The 17,256-nt window shown below is 56.0% G+C and overlaps 1 protein-coding gene across 2 annotated transcripts in view; it reads right to left on the minus strand.

Moving 5' to 3' along the window:
- PPARA (peroxisome proliferator activated receptor alpha) overlaps positions 1-16,575 on the minus strand; it is a 46,247-nt gene extending 29,672 nt beyond the window's left edge. Inside the window, exons 1-2 of one of the 2 annotated variants that reach the window (XM_037049422.1) lie at positions 16,445-16,575; positions 15,237-15,316 (exon numbers count right to left, since the gene is read on the minus strand). The gene's annotated coding sequence lies outside the window, so the exon portion shown is untranslated. Of the gene's footprint in view, positions 1-15,236; positions 15,317-15,945; positions 16,286-16,444 lie in introns of those variants that run through there. The other variant, XM_037049414.1, reaches the window with a different exon arrangement.
- Between the last annotated feature and the right edge of the window lie 681 nt (positions 16,576-17,256).

A 17,256-nucleotide genomic window follows, 5' to 3' on the forward strand; every position in this document is an offset into this window, starting at 1 on the left:
GACTTCCCATCCCCCCATCCTCATGCCACTGGGCCCCTGCCCCCTCCCCGGCAGGTACTACCCTCTCCCAATTAGCATCTTCTAGCCCAGTGGGCCCCAGCCTTTTTTAGCAAAAGGGACCAGTTTTGTGGAAGACTGGTCCACGCACCAGGTGGGGGCATGGTTTCAGGATGATTCAAGCACGTTACATTCAAGTTCACCTCATGCTGTGCAGCCCAGTTCCTAACAGGCTCGGCCAGGTACTGGTCCAGAGCCCAGAGGTTGGGGCCCTGTTCTAACGCACCAATCACGCCCGCGGTCCCCCCAGCAGTGTGCCAGCTCTGTCAGAAAGGGGTTCAGCGCTTAGGAAGATGCCTGGCCCCGAGCAGGAGCTTGCAAAGACCTGCTGAGGCCCATGGTGAGTGAACCCTCTTCTCCTACTTCCCTGGGCAGACCCTGTGTTCTGGCCAAAATAAACGGCTCTGTGTTCACCACCTGCACCCCATGCCCTCCGGCCTCCCGACCTTATCCTGTTCCTGTGCCCGGAACGCCTGCCATCCCTGCACGTTTAAGGGGAAGTTCAAGTACCACTTCCTCCCAGAAGCCTTCCCAGATCCATCCACAGGGAAGGGCCTGGTTCATCCTCTGTGTCCCCACGACCCACAGCACAGGTCTGTTGGTGGTGTTTCTGCCCACCGACCTCTACCTCTCCAACCAGAGTTCCCGGCGGCCAACTTCCTCCCCACACAAGGCGGGTGTTCAAGGAATGTTCACTGATGGAGCATAACACCAGTGAAACACCTTGAACACCACTCCCTGTCTCACCAAAACCGCTCTCATGTCCTTTACACGAACAAACCAAGGGAAGAGCCCAGAGAGCGGGTACCCCAGTGTTTACAGGGAGAAGGCTGGGTGTGGAACAAAGGTTTTTCTAAAGAAACAAGAGTGAGTGCAATTTGAAGTGACAAGACTGCAAAGGGAAGCGAGAATATCTGCTTAAGGAAACACGAGGTGGTGCTATGGAGTCCTGGAAGTGCACTGGAAGTCATCCGAGGAGGGGGTGCATTTAGGGGCTTCGGGGCCATCGACACCAGCTGTGATGTGTCCTGAGCGTCCCCATGGTTTGCTCGAACGTGTCCTTGCCTAGGGTGCCAGGGTCCCCTGTGGCACACGAGGCCTGTCGACAGAGGGCGGTCCTGAGTTGTCGCGTCTGTGCGCAGCCCTCTGGTTGCAGTATCCGGGCTCTGATCCCTCTTCTCGAGGACGTGATCGGTTTTCCGAGTCGGTGGTGCATACCTTCCTTACAGTTTCTCTGAGGTTAAAAATGCATGCATTTTAAATTTAGTTTTAGCCCTGGCTGGTGTGACTTGGTGGACTGAGCACCAGACTGTGAGCCAAAGGGTCGCCAGTTCGATTCCCAGTCAGGGCACATGCCTGGGTAGCAGGCCAGGTCCCCAGTAGGGGGCGTGTGAGAGAAACATTGATGTTTCTCTCCTCTTTCTCCCTCCTTTCCCCTGTCTCTAAAAATAATAAAATCTTTAAAAATTGTTCATTTTAGCCCTGGCTGGTGTGGCTCAGTGGACTGAGCACTGGCCTGTGAACCAAGGGGTCACAGGTTCAATTCCCAGCCAGGGCACATGCCTGGGTTGTGGGCCAGGTCCCCAGTTGGGGGCACATGAGATGCAACCACACACTGATGTTTCTTCCCCCCTTTCTCTCTCCCTTCCCCTCTGTCTAAAAATAAATAAAACCTTAAATAAATTTTTTAAAAAATAATAAAAATTGTTCATTTTAATGATGAGACTATTATTTAGAGACATCTCAGGTTCACCTAAAAAGTGAGGAAAGAGGCCCTGCAAACGTCCTCAACCCCCCTCCAGTTTTCCTGTCACCAACAGCCTGAACCCATAGGGGACACTCGTTACCACCGAGGAGCCAGCGCCAGTGTGGGGCTGTTAACCAAGTCTGTAGTTTCCTCCTGAGTCTGCTCTCGGTGTGTGCGTTCTCCAGGTTTGGACCAAGGTGCAACAACATGTGTCATCACACGTCATCACAGCGTCACACAGAGACATCTTGCTGCCCTAAAGCCCTGTGCTTCCCCTGTCCCTCACTCCCCCCAGGCCCGGTGACCACTGACTTTCACAGACATGCCTTTTCCAGAACAGGACAGGGCTGGAATCAGGCAGTGTGCAGCCTTCTCAGGCTGGCCTCCTTCAGGTCCATGACGCTTTCTGGTGACAATGTCAGTGATGCCGTTCACCAGAATGCTTTCCTGAGTGGCTACACTGGTCACGGGCCTGTCATCGGGGTAGGAGGGGTCCTGCTGCCCCACACCCTCAGCCGCACGTGGTCCCTTGTTTTAACCTTAGCCATCCTGCTTGGCGGGCTACCGGTGACGTCTGCTGCCATGAACCTGGATGTTCCTAATGATGAGGGACAAGGACCATCTCTTTGTGTCCTTCCCTGCTACCCAATGTGCTTTGATGAGGAGTTTATCCAGATTGTTGGCCCATTTTTGCTCTCATTCTTAATTGGTTGTATTCTTCTTAACAATTTTAAAAAATTTTAATCCTCACCTAAGGATGTATTTATTCATTTTAGAGAGAGAAGTGGGGAGAGAGATATCAATGAGAGAGAGAAACATCGATCAGTTGCCTCCTGTACATGTCCTGACCGGGACCAAACCCGCCACCTTTTTTGGTGCATGACGATGCTCCAACCCTCTGAGCCACCCGGCCAGGGCTTGTCTTCTTATTAAATTGTAAGAGTTCTTTATACATTGAAGATACAAGTCCTTCGTCAGATACCTGTTCTGCAGATATTTTCTCTAAGCTTGTGGCTTGCCTTTTTATTTTCTTAAGTGTCTCTGGATGAGCAAGAGTTTCTCACTTTGATGAAGCACCAGTTTCTTTTATAGTTCATGTAGACAGTTCCTGCTCTTTGAATCACGTATAAGAAATTTTGCCAAACCCCAAATCACTAAGATGTCTTATACAGTTTTAACTCCAGCAATTAGGTCTATGACCCCCTACAAATTCAAGTTCCCCTTCTTCTTCTTCTGTGTGGTGTGAGATGAGGTCGAGGTTCATTCTTTTGCACATGGCTATCCGAGTCCAGCACGATTTGTTAAAGAGATTGCCTTTCCCCCGATACCACTCGTCACTTTGTTGAAAATCAATTGGCCAAATACGTCAGGCCTATTTCCGGACTAGCCGTTCTGTTGCGTTTGTTTGTGTGTTCTCACACTGATGCCACTGTCTCCGTCACCATGTCTCTGCAACAGCGCTGGGCGTCAGGCAGTCGAAGGCCTCCAAATGTGTTCTTCTTCAAAGTTAATGTTTCAGCCACATTTGAGCCTCCCCTCTACCACACAATTGTAGAATCCGCTCAGGCACGTCAAGGTGCGATTTTGATTGGCCCGCAGCTGTACACCGTCGCGGGAGCAGCTGCAGGCCTGCCGCTGCCGCATCTTCTGCTTCCAGATGTAGCATGACTTGCCATGTGTCTGGGCCTCCGGACATGTCTCTCCAGGCCGCTTTGTGGATTTCTCTGCACAGGTCCCATGCATTCCACCCCTGAGCACGTCTAGGCACTGACACTCCATCGCTTCTGACCTGTATTCCTGGAAGCAACCTGGTGTTCAGCACAACAGAAATTTCTTTTCATCCTCCTCTGGCTTCCACTATTCTGGCTGACAACTCGTCTCTGAATTGAGGCTCCTATGAAGTAACGGCTTTTCCATTTTATTTTTTTACCTTTCGCTTCTTTAAAGAGCATCTCTTTGTCTTCGCACTTTCCAGCAGTTTTCTGATCACGTGTCTTTTTGTTTTTAATTCTGCTGAGTTCTTTCAGGTTCTTGAATTTGTGATTTGATGTCACCAGTCAAAGGACAGTCGCTGTCTCTTCAAGTATTGCTCATGCCCCGTGCTCTGCATCTCATGCTTGAAGGGCGCCGACCCCCTTTCAGGCAGAATTCCCCGCCACAGGTCCTGCGTTCTGTTCTTCAGTCTCCCTGTGCATCATTTTAGGCACTGTCTTCTGACCTCTGCTGTAACTCACCAGCTCTCTCCTGGGTTGTGTCTCCTCTGCTCTCCTGTCTATTTATGGAGCATGCCATATCAGTTTTCGTATTTTTCAGTTTTATAGTTTCTACCGGATTCTTTTTTTAAAATATTTTATTTATTTATCTTTAGAGGGGACGGGAAGGAGAGAGGGAGAGAAATATCAATGTATGGTTGCCTCTGGTGTGTCCCCTGCCGGGAACTGGCCTGCAACCCAGGCATGTGCCCTGACTGGGAATCAAACCGAGATACTCTGGTTCGCAGGCCGGAGCCCAATCCACTGAGCTACACCAGCCAGGGCTCTACTGGATTCTTAAGTCAGTGTCCTTTGTAAAGACACCATATCTAGTGCTCAGCCAAAACTCCCAGTCTTCTCCCATATCTCTGTGCACATGGCCCGGGAGATTATTCAGCAGTTGTGTCTTACACACCTCGGACTCAGTCATGACGGCCCGTTTCTACCCTCTGTTACTTCTGCTGGCCCTCGAGAGCTCCTCGCCTCAGAGGCTCCGCCGGCCATGCTGCGAGTCCTCACCGCCCAGTCCTGGTGCACATGGCAGCGCCAGGCCACGCAAAGCACAGTCCATGCCACGTGGGGCCACTAGCGGTAAAAATAACAACACTTGAAACACTTTTGTCAAAACATAGAAAACTCTCTCATTACCCGTTGTAAGTAAGGGAATAAACAACATAGTAAAACTAATATTCTGTATAGGAATACACTGTAATGAAAACGTTGGAAACGCTGAAGAATATACTGCTTTACTGTCTTGTAGGAAGCTTGACAAGAGCAGGGACCTGCGCTTGCCCTCTCATTGCACAACGTACGGCGGAGCGAATGTCTCTGCGATGCGCTGGCTAATCGTCAAGCCTGTAAGTTTGGGGTCTGCTGTCAGCTTGCTATCCTCCGCACGGCCGATGTCCTGAAGCGCCTCGGCCTTCCTGTGCTGAGAGCCACGTGTCCTGCTAGGGTCACTTCCTCTAGGGCACCATGCTTTCAGCACGCCTGCTTCCTTCCTTTGCTAACGGTCACCTCAGCTAAGTCCCTCCACTGCCGGGCCAGCATCTCCCAAATGGCAGCAAAGCCCACGTCCCCACGGGCGGCTATTTTTCCTATGACTCCGTTTATGTTTGATTCGAATTTCACTTCCAGCCTTGCTATCTTTCATGTATTTCCGGCATTTTCATCCTTGTTGGCCAGTTCTCCTTCCACTTGTCCATTTCTATAAAACGTCACTGGGGTTCTTTACTGGGAGTCAGTGCGGCTGCGCAAAGACGCGCGTTACTGAGTGTGTCAATGAACAGCTGCGGAGGCGCAGGGACCAATCAGAGACCGACTCTGAGAGGCGCAACGCGATTGGCCACTCTCCTACACACACCCGTTCTCTGTGCCGAGGTCTGCGAGCACGAGCACCAGCGCGGGGACCCCACAGTACGGAGTTTATACGACCATTCCCAGGAACTGAGGCGTGGGCCGTGGTGTTGGGGGACTAGCATTGCCATTGAACTTACCACGGTGATTAAAGTTTGCGCCTCGGAGAACTGAGCAAAGTGGGGGCTGCCTGTGCTTGAGAGTTTGTCCCTAGAAATAGAGGTCGAGTGGGAACTACTGCTCCTCCAGAGCGATGCGTCCGCTTCTGCCGGACGTCGGGAGTCCTGGCCACTTGGGGCCACCTTAATCCAACCACAGGACCAAGATGTCCGGGCTTCAGCCCTTGAGCGGCTGGTCCGTACCCGGACCACCCGTATTCCTCCGGGGGCAGCTTTTTGAGATTCCAACCCAAAGTTTGAGATGGTTACTTAGGGTCTTCTTTTCTTAAAGGTTTTCTATCCCAAATGTTGGCCCTTGGCCCCACAGAGGTGCTACTTAGGTTTTTAACAGCTTTGTCCCTGGGGTGTTGCTTTGACCCTAAATGTCACATGTCTGTCATCTTCACACCTCAGTTTGGTGACCGTCCACCCCCTCGTGAGCTCTCCAGGGACTCAGCATGTTGGAAGAGTCTCTCCATCTTTTCAAGCTGACTTCCCAAATACGAAGCCATTATCAGAAATGGCGCTCCCCATATTCATGAGTAGTAAAACTACTCAGCTCATAAATATTTATGAGCTCATAAATATTTGCCAGCTCTGACATTGTAATGGCTGTTTTCCTCTTTAATTTTCACTCCCTACAAAGAAGAGCGAAAAAGAAACATTCCTGTACTCTCCAGTAAAATCCGTAGCCCGGCCTTTAGGGAACCCACCGCCTTCCCTTAAGGTTTCCACCCCCTCCGTCGGGTGTTCTGCCTGTTCAGGCAGATTCACTCCAACATCAACCAGCGAATAAAACTCTAGACCAGAAAGGCTGTGTATTCGCGAAGCCCAAGGGCACAGGGTGACTGAGTAGCGAGAAGGCTGTTCCCGCAACAGGTTTTAGTGCCGCCTGTGCGGGGCCAGGGTACAGCCACTTTGGGCCCCAGAATGAAGACGGCAGACAAGCTGTCCCCAGGAGCCGGCACACCAGGCGGGGAGCTGGAGACGAACCACGAATGCACGTACAGGTTAGCTGGAGACAGCACAGGGAGGAGGCCGCCCCATGTGGGGAGTGAGAACAGAGATGACATCCGTCCTTCTATAAGTGGGGACAGGGAGCTAGGAGTCCAAGGGGGGGTCCCCACGACCTCCTCACCCTCTGGCTCCTCCCCTGCACACCCACAGCCACAGCTGCAGCCACAGCTGGTTGTCACCTGGGCACCAGCCCACTGGAGAGCTGAAGGGGCCTCCCAGCTCTGCACCCTGTGCCGTTTCGGGCATGTCACACTGTTCTCAAATGCCACCGCCCTGGCAGGGTTGGGATGGCCAGCCTACCCCAGTGGCCTAACACCCTGGCAACCCTGGTCGAAACTCGACATCTGATCTCATGCACCTGCCCTCCAGGTCACCCACCCGGGAGTGTGACTGGGACGTGCTGTGGTCTCAGTGTCCCACACCTCCCCAAGCAGGTGGCAGCTGCCAGTTGAACGTGAGTGCCATGCGGCAGGACCATGGTGTGGTGCCTAATGACAGCCCCCAAAGGTGTCTGCATGCCGCCCCTGGAGCCCATGGACCGTGACCTCACCTGGCAAAGACGCTCTGCAGAACCGATCACAGGTCCCATAATGGGCTGACTTGTGTCCCCAGGGAGCTGCACCCATGTTGTACCCTCTGTATCAGAACGGGGCCTTTCAGGCGTCATTAGTTTAACTGGAGGGGCCCCTTCATTCGGTAGGACCGGTATCCATACAAAAAGGGGACATTTGGACACAGACACACACGTGGAGAGCTCCATGACAGAGGCTGACAGAGGAGTGATGCTTCTACAGCCAATGAATGCCGAGGTGACCGCCACCTCCACAAGTTAGGAGCAGACAAGGAAGGGTCCTACTCTGAGTCTCGGAGGGCACGTGGCCCTACCGACACCTTGACTTTGGATTTCTGGCCCTCACCACTGTGAGGGATAGACTTCCATGGTTAAAGCCAGATTGTGGCGCACTGTCCTGGCCACCCGCAGACGCCGCTCCAGACGAGGACCCGAGGAGGGAGAGGGGAGCCTGCCTCCCCCAGGGGCCCGACCCAGTTGCCCTGTGAAGCAAGGCTGTCTCTGGGGGTGATGAGGTAGATGAGGTTGGAGAGGCTCGGGCTGTGAGACGAGCTCGGCCCACGGGCCACACTGCTGTTCGGTGGCTGTCATGGAAGCCTGGGGACGCCCTGGCCGACAAGCTGCAAGGAAATGCTCCAGAACTCACAGAACGCACATCTAAAGAGGGTGCATTTTACTGTTAGTTAGTAAAACTCAACAAACCTCAAACCCATCTTCCTTGCCTGGTTTTTAGGGAGCCTTGTCGGAAGGCGGCCCTGTGCCCGGAGCGGGGCAAGAGGTTGTCACAGGCCGTCAGCCCTGTTCCACCTGGCCATCCCCAGGCCCGGATGCCACAGGCAGGACACAGCTGCCTCCCTCCCTCCGTCACCCCAGCCACAAAGCAAGAAGCCTGCCTGCCTCCGAAGGCCTGGACACCCCGCCCTGCCTGTTGTCCTGGGGAAGCAGCGTGTCTGGGGAACAGTTCGCCTCCTGCAGGTCTGCCAGCCAAACAGTGTGGCGCTCAGGGCACACACCCGTGGCTCTCGGCCCCTGGAGCCCACCTTGCAGAGCCGTTGCCACACCTCCTAGGCTGACGCAGACGCAGGTGCAGGGGGCCGACCTGCTCCCCCTCAGGCACTATCGAGACAGAGGGCAGGCAGACCCGTGACTGTGTGCGCAGCGCTTCCCAGCGACAGGTCGTTACGTGTAGGACTGGAGTTAGCGTTCACCTCAGACTTAATTCTGCCGACCTAAGTGGGTCAAAGGGATTTCACGCAGGCACTTAATGTCCTTAAGATAATAATCGGGACTCCACTGGGTCCTGAAATTCCTTGTGTAACTTTTGTTCACTCTTTCCTCTCCCGAAACGTGGTTCCTTTAGTGAAAAGAAATTCTGAATTTAAAGACAAATATTAACGGAGTAGCATGCCCAGGTCACTGCTAAAATGCAGTGCCCACCCGCCCACCACGCCGGTTCCAAGGCTCTGACCAGCCACGCCAGTGCTGCCTGCCTGCTCGGCCCTCTGCGCCGGCAGCGACCGCGGCCGCCTCCACTGCTTTCCCAGCACCCAGGACACCACCCGGCCTACACAGTAGCTGCTGGAGGATGTGCCAAATAAATGAATGAGCTCTGGCACAAATGACCGGAGAAACCCGGGGACAATGGCCGTGGCAAAGGTAGCATGATCGGAGTGTGATGAGAGGTTCCAACTGCCGGAGCGGTTGCCGAGGGACGAGATCCTGCACCCGGTTTGGGGCAGGATCAAGGAAGGCTTCATGAAGGAGGTGGCGTTTGATTACGCCTTGAAGGAACCTCAAACGGCCAAGGGTGAGCCAGGCAGCAATGGCTTCCAACCCCCGGCCTCCAGGGTTTGTGACTCACAGGGAGAGGGACTGGCATGTGGCCGCCACACAGACAGACATGGCGCACCCATGTTTTAGGTGAAAAGCTCCAAGGTCTGAGTGTTCGCCTCGGAGGTCCGGCCTGCGCAGGCAGTTAGGGGGGTCTCCCTAAGAAAATGGTTTTAGGCTGAGACCTCAAGGAAAGGGCTTATGGGGGTGAAGGTGGGGCAGCGGGTCAGGGTTCAGGAGTGCCTGTGGCCCCAGAAAAAATGGCGACACCAGAGATCCAGGGCTGCGCCCGCCCATCCCCAGGGGCACCGGGAAGTGAGTGCAGACAGGTTCACGTTAAGGCCAACGGTCCACAACAAGCAAAGAAACATCCACAGGCTCCTGGAGATGAGCCAGGTGCCACCACTCGTGGACAGCCCGGCATTCTCCCAGCTTGAAGGTGAGGACACTGAGGCACAGGCCACGTGGACAAGCGGTCCACTAAACTCGGTCGGCCTCCCCTGCCCCAGTGGGAAGCCACTCCCTGGACCGAGAGAACAACCTGGGTTGGGGCAGGAAAACCCCGGGCAGCCCAGAACCGAGCAGGCTGAGCACGAGCCTCTCAGAGGGTTAGGCGATGTCGGGAACGTAGGGCCATGACAACGGTGGCCAAGAAGAGTAGGGGCCTCTAGAGAGGTGACAAGGCTGGCTGGGTCCAGCTCCGTGGAGACCCCATCCTGGCAGAGGAAGGGCATGGCCCAGCGGCTTCTCAGACGGCAGCTGTCTCAGCACAGCAGGTGAGGGGCTGGAGTCCCCTCTCTCAAAACTGACACCTCCCCTGAGCTCTGCGCTCAGCTGCATGCTCCCGCCTCTCGGAGGCTTCACGCTCGGGGACCACCAGCTCTGGCCTGGAGGCTGGGCATGCGCCTTCCTAAAACCCCTTCTGGAGGAGATCGGCTCCTCCCACTCGGAGAGCCCACGGCTGAGTCCAGGCGCCCCAAATAGGGCAACGGAGCGTTTCCTAGGTACAGGGCCCTGTCATCCGTCCATGAGTCAGCCCTGGGAGTATCGGCTTTTTCCCCTGTTAGAGTCTTTTTCTCGAATGTCTGGCGCCTCTTACTGAAGATTATCGACCGTCCTTGAATGTGGTTAAATATTCACTTTCACTTAGACTTCTGACCTAGACGTTGGAAGCTAACTTTGTGAGAGCCATCTAAGTAAAGAGTCGGAGCAGGGAACAATGTCAATAATTTCCCATGTCCAGAGTGGAAAGAGACACCCTGGTTTGCTCTTCTTGGTCTCTATGCACACACAGGGCCCTGAACTTTGAGAGAACCACAGCGATCATGTGGCACTTTCCTCCCGTCCCCACCGCTGTCACCCGGCTCAGCACGCCAGAGCGGTGGCTACTTCCTGCCTGATGGCTGATGATGGCGGTGGCCTCTGGTGAGCCGCCACTCGGGGGCTGGCAGCCCTTCAGCCATCACCGCACCCGTCCTGGCCAGCACAGGAACCGTCTCCTTACCTTCTCCCCAGTTCCAGAACCTTCTTCTTCTCTGAAATGGACAAGCGCTCTTGGCCTCAACGTGTCCACCCCCACGTTTCCTGTGGTCACTGGTCAACAGGTTCTCTTCGCCCGTCTGCGTGGACTTTCCTCTCCAGAAAGCGCAGCCTCGGGGGCAGTTCCCTCCCCGAGTGAGTGCTTCGCCTTCTTCACGCTCTCCCTTTCCCAGCCTCCTTCTAGGCTCTTGTCCCCTTAAGCTCCCGGCTGTCGACATCTTTGCACAATTAAACTTTAAAGAAAGGTCTTGTCTCTTTGAGGAGCCCTCGCTGCAGACAGTGGGCTGGGTGCGCTTTTAGATTTGAGAACTACAGTGATAGAGCACCTTCCTCTCTCCGGGAAATGCCGTCTCTGCACGGTGAGTTCTTCCAGGAAAGGAGCAGACATGCATGTTTTCCTGCTGGTCTCTCGCCCTGGCCCTCCCGCTGTGGGCCACCGGCAGGCAGACGGCGCTCCCAAGCTACATCTGGTGATGGCCTGTCCCATTTTCCAAGTGGAAAGGAAAGACCGTCGTCACACTCGAGCGAAACCCTCCCCTGCGACTCCCGAAATCCACCTCCTGTAAACACACCAAACGCTTCTCCGTTTCCGGTGCTGGCTCCACATGAAGCGAATTTCCCATTTCTCTGGAACCATTTGCCTTTCGAACCCCATCCCCACGAGCCCCTCCCTCCCCCAGGGCAGAGCCAGGCAACCAGAAACAGCAGCGGACAGTGACTGAGACAGTAGCCCGGGGCCCAGGAAATGAGCTAAAACGAGCCTGCGGCCACAACTTTATCCAGCTGGCTCAGCGTCAGAGAGGGGAGCAGAGTCCTGGAGCTGGCCACCGCCCAGATGTCACCTGTCCAAAATGACAGCTGCCTGAAAATGCCCCTAAGAATTCTTTTGATTTAAAAAAAAAGCCCATTTAATGTTTGGGTTACAAAAGAAAACTCACCTTCAGGTCATCAAGACTGGATCGTCACTTGACCCCGCAACCCTGTATTTGACAAGCCACGTGGCTCACTTGTAACTATGCATTTACACACTCGCATGAGGCCAGCAACTAGTTCATCAGAATGTTTCGGAAAGGGTTGTGTCCACATGTCAATCTCTAAATAACTGGGTCTCTCGCTGGTGCTTGGCAACCTGTCACTTGGTGCGGTTATCACACAACCACAGGCTCATTCAGTTACAAATGGCTGCAAGGAAACCTGGGGCCTCACTCACACTTAAAAATGGAAAAAAGGGGAACCACCCTGTGCTGCTCCCTTGACTGTAACTTCACACCATTCCGAGGAAGCTTCGTCCTTGCCTCTGCTCTCCTAACTCTCCCAGTTCACAGGGAAGCTGCGTTAGAGGTGTCCTCGCGGTGTGAGGCAGACGGACTGGCATGGGGACCACGGCTCCTCCATGTGTGGGAGTCTCTTGAAACAGGGCAAAATGAGCGCAGGCACAAGAGTGGCTGGCGCACAAAGATATCGACCGTGTGCGGCCTGCCTCCCCTGCGGGTCTTATCTGCAAGACTGGAAGGCCAGCAGGACCCTTGCCCTGTTCAATACAAGCAGTTCCAACTCGAAAGGGCTAAAGCATGCCCTTCCCTACTGGGGCGGTAGTTTGAAACTGGAATCCATAATCTTACAGAAAGACCATTTTATTAGATTCTCAGGCCATCTCATGAAAAATGTATTAAATGCACAATATGCCCCGAATCCAGTGATAATTACGCACAGAATAGTTTCGTTACGACATCTGTGTGCTGGGACTGCCCAGAGAGGTCCAGCACAGCAGACAGGGCACCCCGTCCTTGTGGAGGAGTGGGCTCGCTCTCTGAAGGACCAGGGGAGCTGAGAGGCCAAGGGGGCATCCTCCCGCCTTGGGCAGGCCTGCCGTCTGCACTGCCAGCATCCCTGCCCCCACCCCCGCCAGCTGCCACTAGCACCTGAGAGGCACAGAACACAGAGGCCCATCAATGGGTACTTGTTGGATTCAATTCTGCTCCTCACTTACCTGTTCCATGGACACCTAAAAGCACCTACTCTGTGCACAGGACCAACTGGGCGAAAATGAGCGAGACTGCTTTGTTCTGAGCAAGCTCTACTCAGAGGGGACTGTCCGACCGACAGGGGCTGTGGTGCAGAGCAGCACCCAGGACCAGCGGGGGGAAGCCGCGCCTACGCCGTCCAGGTCTTCGCCGAGCCTGTCTCTGGCAGGCCCTCCTGGGACGAGGGGCAGTGCTTCGCATGGCCTGCTGCACCAGAGACGCCGGCGTAAGTGTCAACGCCAGATGTGTGGCCGCCGAGACCCCAGGGCTTCCCCCCACCCAGTTCAGAGGAACCCCAACCACTCACAGTGGTTGGTTCTGACTGGGGCAGAATTGTTGTCTACCTATTAAAAAATGGAAAAACCTGTCCGTGTGACAGGAGGTGCGTTTGTCAGGAAGCCTTTGAAAAACCAGAAAATGGTCAGATTGAAAACAACGCAGGTGTCAGACACAGCCAAGTGAGGGGCAGGCAGGTGACATGAGGCTTCTTTCTAAGACACCTCCCGGGCTGCCCACGGGTTTTCACATTCTACGAGAATCTTGACCTAAGACACGACTATTGAGCCCCCCAACCCTTCCAAGAGAGGGAATGAAGGGGAGATCCTTTTCCTGGAGAGAAAACGGCAGTTTGGAGAGGGGGCCCAGGACCCCAGGCCTGGCAGGCAGCACCCAGGGGACGGCGGGAGTCCTGGTGTCCACTTACCGGCCGCTTCCCTGATGCAAACCACAATTTTCAGATCCTTTTCCGTGTACCATAAGCTGTCCTCAAAACAAATGCAGCTCAGCACAAAAACAACCACGCAGGCCTGACCCAGTGGGGAGGCGAGTCCCCCTTTCCAAAGGGGGGAAACTCTTCCGGACACCTCGAAATCACTGCCACCCGACGCTGCCATTAAACACCCGGGGAGCAAATACCAAACGCACCCCCAGATCATGAGCAAATTGGATACGCAGTGTCTGTGACTAACAGAACAGGCCGGGAAATCTGCGTGCATGCCACCTCCCCATACACACCTCACTGCCTGCACACAGCAGAAGCACGGAGGAGAAGGGAGGAGCACTTTATATCCCACCCAGAGGGACACCAGGGCCCTTCCTGTGTGGTTCCTACCTTCAAACTACCTGACACCAGGCTGGAAATTAAAGTTCTTTGCCTGTCTTCCCGGACCACGTGGCCTTAGAGCAGAGCCGGCTGGTTCTCGGTAATCCATGAGGCAGAAACAACAGACACGGCAAACGTCCACTCTACAGACAGAAACCGTGCCTTCATGCGGCATAGCTATGAAACGCTTAAGACAGACTCCCTACCACACCCCGAACAGCAAAAATAAGAACAGGGGTCTTCGACTTCCAAATCGGCAGGAATTATTCTGCAGGCCACACCTTTTCACCGCACTGCTACAGCCCAGCAGCGTAAATGCGCAACCCACGGCCCCTGGGAAGGGAAGACCCCCGGCCCGTCAGCCACTCCAAACAGAGCCTCACACGCAGGGGCTGCGGGAGAGGAGGGGGGAAGAGAGTATGGGGTGTGCGGAATCCGTTAACACGAAGCAAAGAAATATTCTAGTTCAAATGTTTAAAAAGATTACCTAAAGAACATTAATTATAAACACAGGGGCTCGCCAGCAGCATGCCAGAAAGGAGCCAATGTCACGGCCAAGAGCTTCCCTTCTGCACCATCTTTTCCCTCCCAGCTCCATCTTTTCAGATGAAGAAGACAACCCTGACCTTTCTGTTTTAGATTCTGGTATAAAAATCGGCTTCCTGAGCAGATCCACGGCTGCCTTGCTCAATGGCGGCTGCCCCATAAATATTTACAGAATGCCTAAACTCAAACACCGAAGTTTTTACATATCCATACCTAGGGATTGGCTAACTATGTACTGAATCTAAGCACCATGGAACAGTATATCAACATTTTAAATGGTGAAACACAAATTCATTCACACAGAAGTGTTCTGTCAGAACCCAATGGCTAGTGCAGGTTACAAACCAGTTTGTGTGGGAGAAACACACTTTTCCTTTCTGTCCTCTTTCACGTACACATGCGATGGTGAAAAATCTGTTTACGAGTTTGACAAACAACAGTAAAAAATTATTTATGATTATAGAATAATTCATTATCTGTCTCAAATAGAAGAGAGAGAAGCCTTTTCTTCTACTGTCCATTAATTTGTTTTCGCTTCGAAGTCGTAGGATTTGCCAAGCTTACTGTCCGGCCCCTTGGGGACAGTGACCAGGCCATCGGTAGCATCCGGCCAGTTCTCCTGGCCAGCCCCATCCTAGCGGAGGGCAGTGCTCGACCTGACCGACTGTCCCAGCAGGCCACCTGCTTCACATTCAAAGTGGAATTAAAACGGCCTGGTCCTCGTCAGTGTCAGACTCGGCAGTGTCTGCCAGGGAATAACATCTCCGCAGCCACCCCGCCCAGTTCCGAGGGGCATGGAGCCAGCCTGCCACCCAGCCATGAAGTCCCTAGTCAAACTGACACAAGAAAGTTTTCAGAACTTAAAAGGGCATCTGCCCACATTTGCCTTATTTCCAAAGCAAGATATATTTCTAAAAATATGTCCCATGTTGCACCACGAAGTAATCATTAACCCCCAAATGGCTAGTCTGTAGGACAACGGAAGTAAACATGTAAACATTTTGGCCTGGAAACGTTAGTCAATCAAACCTATTTACCTGTAATGACAGCGTCTTGGTACTGAGCTTGTCTTGCCACAAACTGTCGCTTCACAGAGGAGGCAGGGCCTTTAACTGGCCTTGGCAGTGAGAAAGTAAAGGAGGAAATAGTTACGATATGTCCTCTGGATTCTCCCCAGCGCTCCACCACCTTGGACGAGGAAAGTCACCGTGACCCCGCTTCTTCAAAGGCAGTAGTGTAGCAGGGTCGCTCCCAGGAACCCTGGGCCCCTCCCCATACCCATTTCCCCCACCCCTTCCCAAGCAGCCCTGGGATCTAGGGGACCCTCTGGTTTGGGGAGAGGGGCTGGAGCTGGGGTGGACGCGCAGCTCCGGAGGTCCCAGAGCGCCCCGCGAAACCCAAAGCCATTATACAACCACGGACTTTTCTCAGAAAGAGCCTTGACATTTAGTGCACGCTGGCCCTCCTTTAAACTCAAAAAGACGAGGAAAGCCCGGGCGTGCAGTTGTCTCTTCTTAGCGTGGGTGGGCGGGAGGCAGAACCGACCCTCCGGGCTTTCTCCGAGCCCTCACCCTGCGCCCCCCAGGGCCGCGCAGCCAAGGCCCGGGGAGCTGGGCGCGGACGCCAAGGGGGCCCGGGGCTCGGGAAGGAGTCACGCGGTGGAGCCTGCCCTGGGCTCGCCCGGCCCGGCCGTCCGCCTGCGCTCGGGCGCAAAGTCAGGCAGTTCCTCAAAGGTTGTCAACTAACCCGCCAGTGAGCTTTTCCTTTCGGACCGCAGCCGCCCGACAAGGGACCCTGACGGTCCGACTGTCCGGGCCTCCGGCTACCTAGCCCAGGGGACCCCCAGGGGTTTCGGGAAACGCCCCCTCCTGTCCGTGACGCCCAAACTCCGCGGTTGCGAGGGGAGGGCACGCTGGACGCCCCGCCTGGTGGGCCTTTCCTCCCGGGAAGCAACCAGAGGACCAGTGTCTCTAAGGTCCCGGACTCGACCTCCGCGCAGCCCCCAGCCCCAGCGACAGCCCGGGACGCCGGGGCTCTGGGAAGGAGGCGGAGCAGGGGGCGGGCCCCCGCGCCCAGGGCTCCCTCGCGTGAACCCGCGGCAAGCGCCCTCCGCCCGCGCCCCCGGGCCCCGCGCATGCGCCGCCAGGCGCGGCCCCTCCCCCGTCCGCTACCGCCGTGGGTCTCGAGGCCGGGGGGCCGCCAGGCCCGCAGAACCGCGCGCGCACCCGTTCGCCCCCCCGAGCACCTGGGCCGCTCCGTTGCCGGTCGGTCTGCCGAGCGAGCGCGCCGAGGGAGGCGGCACCGGACCCGGAGCTAGCGGCCGCCTCCGCCCCCGCCGCCCGCCGCCCCAGCCGTGGGGCCGCCGCGTCCCCAGCCCAGGCCCGGCACCGCCTCCCGCTCCCGTGCCAGCCGCACCCCCGCGGCACGCGCCGCCCCTCCACCTCCCAGCCCCGCGGGGCAGCCCGGGCCGCCGGCCCTGGAGCCCCGCCCCGAGGTCCTCTCCGGCCCCGCCCCCAGGCCCCCCAGCCGCGGCCCTAGGCGGGACACACCCCCGGATGGCGGCCCCCGATTGGCTGTCCCCGAGGCGGGGCGGGGCCGCTGTCTGCCGCTCCCTCCACGTGCCCCTCGCGGCGGCACCGGCGGGGAAACTGAGGCGAGGGGAGACGGCCTGCTAAGGTCACCGGGCGGGCGAGTACGGCGCCGCGACGGAACACCGCGTGCGGCTGAGCCTCGGCGCGTGTCCGGACCCGCGCACCGGACGGGGCTCAAGTCCAGGCGCCGGTGGGCCCTGGGCTGGGGACGGGTGGGGGCTCCCGTGAGCGCCCAGGCTGCGCTGGCGAGACCCCCCTCCCCCACCCCGGCAGCCCAACTCCTGCATGTCTGCACAACGAGCTGTCCTGGACCTCGGCCGAGGCGCTGTGCCCTCGAGTTTCGGGGGTTCGCCGGGTGCGGGGCGGGCGGGGAAAGACAGACCTTGTCCCCGGAACCCCAGGATGCAACAGTAGGAGAAAGGGAACACGAGCTGGGAGGACTCGTCAACAGGCGGCAGAGGTGCCG

Source organism: Sturnira hondurensis, unplaced genomic scaffold, assembly GCF_014824575.4.
Source record: "Sturnira hondurensis isolate 20B ecotype Veracruz unplaced genomic scaffold, ASM1482457v3 Scaffold0000780, whole genome shotgun sequence".
Taxonomy (NCBI): Eukaryota; Metazoa; Chordata; class Mammalia; order Chiroptera; family Phyllostomidae; genus Sturnira; species Sturnira hondurensis.